Source organism: Loxodonta africana, chromosome 24 (genome assembly GCF_030014295.1).
Source record: "Loxodonta africana isolate mLoxAfr1 chromosome 24, mLoxAfr1.hap2, whole genome shotgun sequence".
In the NCBI taxonomy this organism is placed as follows: domain Eukaryota; kingdom Metazoa; phylum Chordata; class Mammalia; order Proboscidea; family Elephantidae; genus Loxodonta; species Loxodonta africana.
In genome coordinates, this window is record NC_087365.1 from 40,219,372 (window position 1) to 40,226,065 (window position 6,694).

Consider the following 6,694-nt stretch of genomic DNA (forward strand, 5'->3'; position numbering starts at 1 on the left):
AGAAGAGCTGCGCTATAGGGCTTCCTGGGCTGTAATCTTTAGGGGAGCAGATCACCAGGTCTGAGAGCACATCAGTGACTGACAGGGTAAACCGCCAACTTTCTGTTAGCAGCCAAACACTTAACCATTGTGCCACCAGGGCTACTTTTTGTTATATATATCTTACCAAAATAAAATGTAAATTAAAAAAAAAGACTAAAGCTAAATAATTTAACAGTGAAGATGATCTCACCAAAAAGCTTATGTTCCAACTTGCATTCAGAATCAGGAGGCCATGCTAGTTTTAGACTCAAACCTGACTTATTAAAAATTCACAAGAACTCACCCTTTTGTTATCTCCAAGTGCTTACAGTTACTCAAAGGAGGCTAAGGGTTACCTGCAATCAGTGATCAGTTCATATGAGTTTATATGCTGACTGGCATTTCTAAACACCTTGGGAATGCCTGCAAAAAGTTTGTCCACTTAAGTGGGCTAAACGTGCACCAAAAGCTTACTCATACCACTGTGATCCTTAGGAAACACCTTCTTTATACGTATGCAAAGATGAGCTACCCCTCAGCCTCCCTTTCTGAATTGCAAGTAGACTCCCATTGTCAAAGATCATCGGCAAAGTATCCCATCTGCTTTGTTATGGCTGAACCCCTTAAAACGCAAACTGGGGTCTCTAAGAGTGATGGAAAACTTTGGAACCCAAAGAAAAGCGCTACCTTAACTTCTGAAGAAATGGGCCTTACAGCCTCAGGATCTTAGCAAGTGTGAGGGACTTCTACAACACCCTGTTGCCACTGCCAACTGCTACGTCTTTGCCTGAGGACTTTCTCAGCCTATCGAATCTACTTTGCCCACCTGTATGATAGGCCAGAAGTGCCAGGGAATTAACCACACATACCCCTTAGCCCCAGGAGCAGCCCTCAACCAATGAGTGGTGGGAGTTGGTGGGTAAATGCCCAACTCCCTCAGCCCTTGAGTGGAATAACTCTGTGGTGTGTTCTATGCAGGCCCCCACAGTTCCCCACTAGGATTAAGCCTTAGTTGTTCAGTGGGAGTCACAGAGATGGTGCACCCTTTATTAGCTTCCTTCTCTTCCCTATTTCATCTCTTCACTCCCTTATCAGTATTGTTTTCACCTTCCAAATAAGCTATTTAGGGTCAGTGAGTTAGCAGTTGTAATGGAGAGCCATCCTCAAACTGGCCTTGTGCATGCCACACAGGAAAAGAGTATGGGCTTTGAGCAGAGACCTAGAGTCCAAATGGGGCCCAGGTACTTTCAGCTGTGTGACTTAGGGATCATCAGTTTGCCTCCCTCAGTTTCTCTTTCCTCTACCGTAGCATGGGGATAATGGTGGAATCCACTGCATAAGGCTGTTGACAAGATTCATTGAAATCCCGCAGGTTGAGCCCCTGGCATAAGCAGGTGTTTGTATAATTCAACAAGTATTAATGGAAGACTGATTCTGCAATGGGCACCAAGTGTGGTACTGGGTGGCACGGGGGATGGGTGGGTGCAAAGGATGAGGCTAGACACTCCCTTCTTCCTGGAACTCCAGGCAAGCCAGGGAGATAAGATGTAAGAAAGCAGCTTGGTCATGATGTTGTCATTCACCGTGCCAGGAAGCCAATAGGCTGGGAGGGCTACACCAAGAGCTCCAAGGGTCTACAGTAGCTACTAACCACATCTGGCTATTTAAATTTAAATTAATTAAAATTAAATACAATTAAAAAACCAGTTTCTCAGTCATACTAGCTACATTTTAAGAGCTCAATAGCCACATGTGGCTAGTGGCTACCATACTGAGCAGCGCAGATATAGAATATTTCCATCATCACAGAAAACTCTGTACTGGCCCAGAGTCAGACAGACCTGGGGTTCAGACCTGGACCTGCCCTTGCTCATTGTGAGATTTGGGCAGGACAACTGACCTCCCTGAGCCCTAGTTTCTTCTTCTGTAAAGTGGGTCGGTAATAGTCATCTCAAGGAGTCCAGGTGGCACAATGGTTAAGCGCTCTGCTTCTAATCAAAAGATTGATGGCTCAAACCCACTCAGCATCTCCACAGAAGAAAGACCTAGCAATCTGCTTCCGTAAAGATTACAACCAGAAAGCCCTATGGGGCAGTTCTACCGTGCCGCATGGGGTCTCTGAGTCGGAGTCAACTCGATGGCATCCAACAATAATCATCTTACCTTAGACAGCAGGGTTATCACAAGGGCCAAATTAAAAAGTCTACATGAAATCACCTACACCTACTCCTTGTCTGGCAGATTCTAGAAGCACAAGCAATATTGACTGAATCTACTTCAGCTTGTAGTTTTGCCCTCCTTCATCTTAGATCCATGAGTCCCAAATCTTCCTGTTTTTCTAGCTGCACCCTCTTCCCAGACTACCCTTCCATGATCTCTGTCTCTCTCACACCCACCAACTCTGCCTACACCTTCAAGCAATCAGCACACAGACAGAGTCCTTGCAGGGACCTGCACAGACAGAGCCGAAGGATTAGACACATGAGGGGCAGGTCATCGAGGACCATGACTTTGCTTGGCCCTGAGAGGTGAGCCTGGAAAAGGGATAGATGGACGAACTCTAAATGCATGTTGCTAAGTAAAAGAAACAAGTTGCCAATGGATATGGGTGACGGTACACAATGTAATTGGTGTCACTGAAATGTACACATGAAAGATGTTGAGTTGGCAAATACTGTGTCATCTGTATTTTTACAATTAGAAAAAAAGAAGAAGAAGCCAGTCTGAAAAAGTTACATAGTGTATGATTCCAGGAACCCCTGGGTGGTATAAAAGGTTATCATACTCAGCTGCTAAGCAAAAGGTTGGAGGTCCAAGCCGACCCAAAGTTCCTCAGAAGAAAGCCCTGGCAATGATCTACTTTTTTGAAAACTCATCCAGTGAAAACCCTGTGGAGCGCAGTTTTACTCTGACACTCACGGGGACTGATAGAAACTGACTTGCTAGAAACTGGTAATGGTACCGCTATGGTTCCAACTATACGACATTCTGGAAAAGGCATAACTACAGAGATAGTAAACAGATCAGTAGCTGCTAGGGGCTCAGGGGGAGGGGAACAAGGATAAATAGGTGGGGCACAGGGCACCTTAAGGGCAGTGAAACTATTCTGCATGATACTGTAATGGTGGACATATGACATTATGCATCTGTCAAAGCCCATAGGGCTGTACGACACAAAGAGTGAACCCCGATGTAAACTATAGACTTTAGTTAATAATAATGTATCAATACTGGTACATCGATTGTAACAAATATCCCACAGAACGTAAGATTAATACACCTTCTCGTCACTTACTGACTGCCTCTGTATCTGGCATTTCGCATTTACAACAATAGTAAAAAATCTACTGTCTGACTATTTTGCTCGTTAACAGTGTACATATGGCAGTAAGGAATACCGAGGTGTGAGGCGAGAGTAACACTGGCCGTGATGGTAAAGGTTACGTGTCAACTTGGCTAAGCCATGATTCTCAGTGGTTTGGCAGTTATGTAATGATGTAGTCATCCTCCATTTTTGCAGCACACCAATTTCACATAACTACCCAGTCTTTGGAACCTAACCATGTCAATAAGTGAAGAGAGGGTATTGTAGAAACTGACCGCAGGCAGAAGAAGTGTAAGGGAACTTTCTGTACTTTCTACACAATTTTTCTGTAAACCTAAAACTGCTATAAAAATTAAAATACCTTTTTTAAGGGATGAGGAGCAATGGAGCAGGCTTTCAGTACCTTGTTAGGTGTCATTGAGTCGATTTCAACTCATAGCGACCCAATGGGACAGAGTAGAACGGCTCCACAGGGTTTTCTAGGCTGTAACCTACACAGGAGCAGATTGCCAGGTCTTTCTCCCATGGAGCCACTGGATGGGTTCAAACCGCCGAACTTTCGGCTAGCAGCTGAGTCGTTAACCATCGCGCCACCAGGGCTCCTGTTTCAGTACCATGTTCCAGAGCAAATGCCAACAGCTGTAACCAGGTGAGCAAATGAATAAGACACATTCCAAAGCTCAATCACAAAATAAGGATGTAAAAGAAAGGCCCAGAAAGAGTGAAAAGGAACTGCGCTTGGCTTAGACCCACAGTGCCCCAGCATGCCCTGGGGCTGCCAGCTCTTAGCCAGAGTCCTCCCCTAGTCAGGCAGCAGTCACCTGAATGTTCCCAGTCAAGACTGGAAAGTTTCTAATCTCCCAGCCATCACAGCCCCTGTGCCTGACACCTTCCTTTCTCTTTATTTGCTCTTCCTTTTCCTTCCACCACGATATGCTCAAACCATCCAAAACTTTCCCTTCATCATTGAACCTCCCTAATTAAGCTAACATTAGAAGGTTGGGGGAAAAAAAAAAAAAAAAAACCTCCCAAATTCTCTTTGCGTTTCAGTAGCTCTTTAATATGCGAGGCAACGAGAGATGAGCTGCTCCTAATTGCTAGTCCCTGGAGTAGCCAGTCAGAAAATGAATTGATGCATTTTTTCCTTATGAACAATGCATGTAGCACAAATTGCAGTGGCCATCACCAGAGATTTAATTACAAAATATCATTACTTTCACACATCATTTCAGATTTGGCCTGATCAAATCAAAGTTAGGGCGAGAGCGAGAGAAAACTGCACTCTTAGCAGGGTCATTCGTTCAGGGGTGGCTGGGAAGCTGTGGGAATTAGCATTGTTGAAACTTCCTTGGGGCCATTTCAAGGGAACCAGCTGCCAGAGAGGGGGATGGAAAGGGACTGTCCCTGGATTCAAGGCTTCAGTGGAAGGGAGGCTGTGGGCTTGCAGGAGGGTCCCCAGGGCATGCAAAGGAGCTCTCAAAGGGAAGGTCAGGCTGCAGAAAGCCCTGCACACCTACCACCCGAAGGAGCTATAGAAATGCTCTTCATCCAGGGCTTTAAGCAACTGATGTCTCCAGGTCAGCCCAGGGAACGCTCCTCCCATCAAAGCCCAGCTCCCCGAAGAGAAATTCCCATATCCATCAGACTCTGATCTTAAGCAAAAGTCTCCTCAAGGTCAAGGACTGTGTTCGATTCATCCTTATCCCCCCAAACACCATCCTTATTCCTAGCTTGGAGTAATTTTCTTCTATACCCTGCGGATGCAAATTAGACCCTATACTACACCCTGGGGATGCAAAACAGGGAGCAAACAAATGTAGTCCCTGCTGCTCTCATTGGGTTCACACTCTGATTGGGGAGGCAACCTCGAATCAAATAATCATAGTATACTGAGCATGACCATAGAGATAGTGAAGCCAGACTTTCTGGGTTTGAATCCCTGCTCCATCCCTTAATAGCTGTGTGAGTTTGGCTATGTCACTCAACCTCTTAGTGCCTTGGTTTCCTCATCTGTAAAATGGAGGTAATGATTTCTTTACCTCACAGATATGTTGGGGATGAGATGATATGTGTAATGCACCTGGAACAGTGCCTGGCACATATTCTGCTCCATGTAAAAACCAAAAACCAAACCCATTGCCATTGAGTCGATTTCAACACATAGCAGCCCAATAGCACTTGTTAAATAAACAGAAATATAAAATTTCAGCTGTGACAAGCAGAGTAGATAGTATCATGAGAGCCTATAATAGGAGGATTCAACCTAGTCAAGGAGGTCAGGAAGGTCTTGAACTGAAATGCAAAGGAAGGAGAGGCATCAATTAAGGTAAATACTGAAGAAAGAGTGGTCTTAGCAGCGAAAGCAGCATATGCAAAGGCCCTGTGGCAGAAGAAAGAATTCTAAGAGCAAGGCACTAAAAAAAGTCAACGTGGCTCAAACATAGCACAGGCTAAGGAAGAGGAAATTGGTGGAGCCAGTCCATGTTGGGCTTTATAGGCCATGGTCAAGAGGTTGTGCACTGGAGTCTTAGAAGCATTCACCTCTCATCCATCCTCAGTTGTAATAGATTTACTGCAAATGTGGCCCTAATTTTTCACCCCTCTCTATCCACAGCCCTTGCAATGTGACTTTATAGCTTCTCTCCTCAAGAGGTAGAATCTATTTCCCCAACGCTTGAACATGGACTGAACTTGTGACTTGTTTTGCCAATAGAATGTGCTAGAAGAGATGCTGTACAAGTTCTGAGCCCAGGCCTCAAGCAGCCTTGAATGCTTCTCCGAGTCTGTGCTAGCCTACTGGAGGATGAGGCTACATAGAGCAGAAATGAGTCATCCAAGTCAAGGCCAACTTAGATTCATCAACAATCAGCTGACATGTGAGCCCAGCCGAGACTAGTAGAAATGCTCAGCCAAGCCCAGCCATTGATTTAAGCCATTACGTTTTAGAAGGGTTTGTTACATAGCAGTAGCTAACTGATACACACACTGAGAGTGTAGGGAGTATGCTGAGAAAATAAGAAAAAGAGAAGAGCGAGCACACAGAGCTTTAACACCATGTAATGTTGACATATCCAAAATGCATGCAGAGCTCTTGGGGGCACTTAGGAGGGAGCAATTTGTTCTGCAGGGAAGGAAGGGAAACTACAAAAGAGGAAAAATGAGTACATATTTGTCCAGAGAGGGCAGGTGGGAGCTTCCCTCCAGACAGAAGAAAAAATGTGGGCAAAGTCACTATAGGAGAGGAGCCCAAATGGTCCAGCCAGGGGGCTTGGTCAAGAGCAGGGAAAACAGTTGAGGTAGCCCACATTCCCTGGGTAGGTGAGCTTCAGGGTTCTCTAAAACATGGGA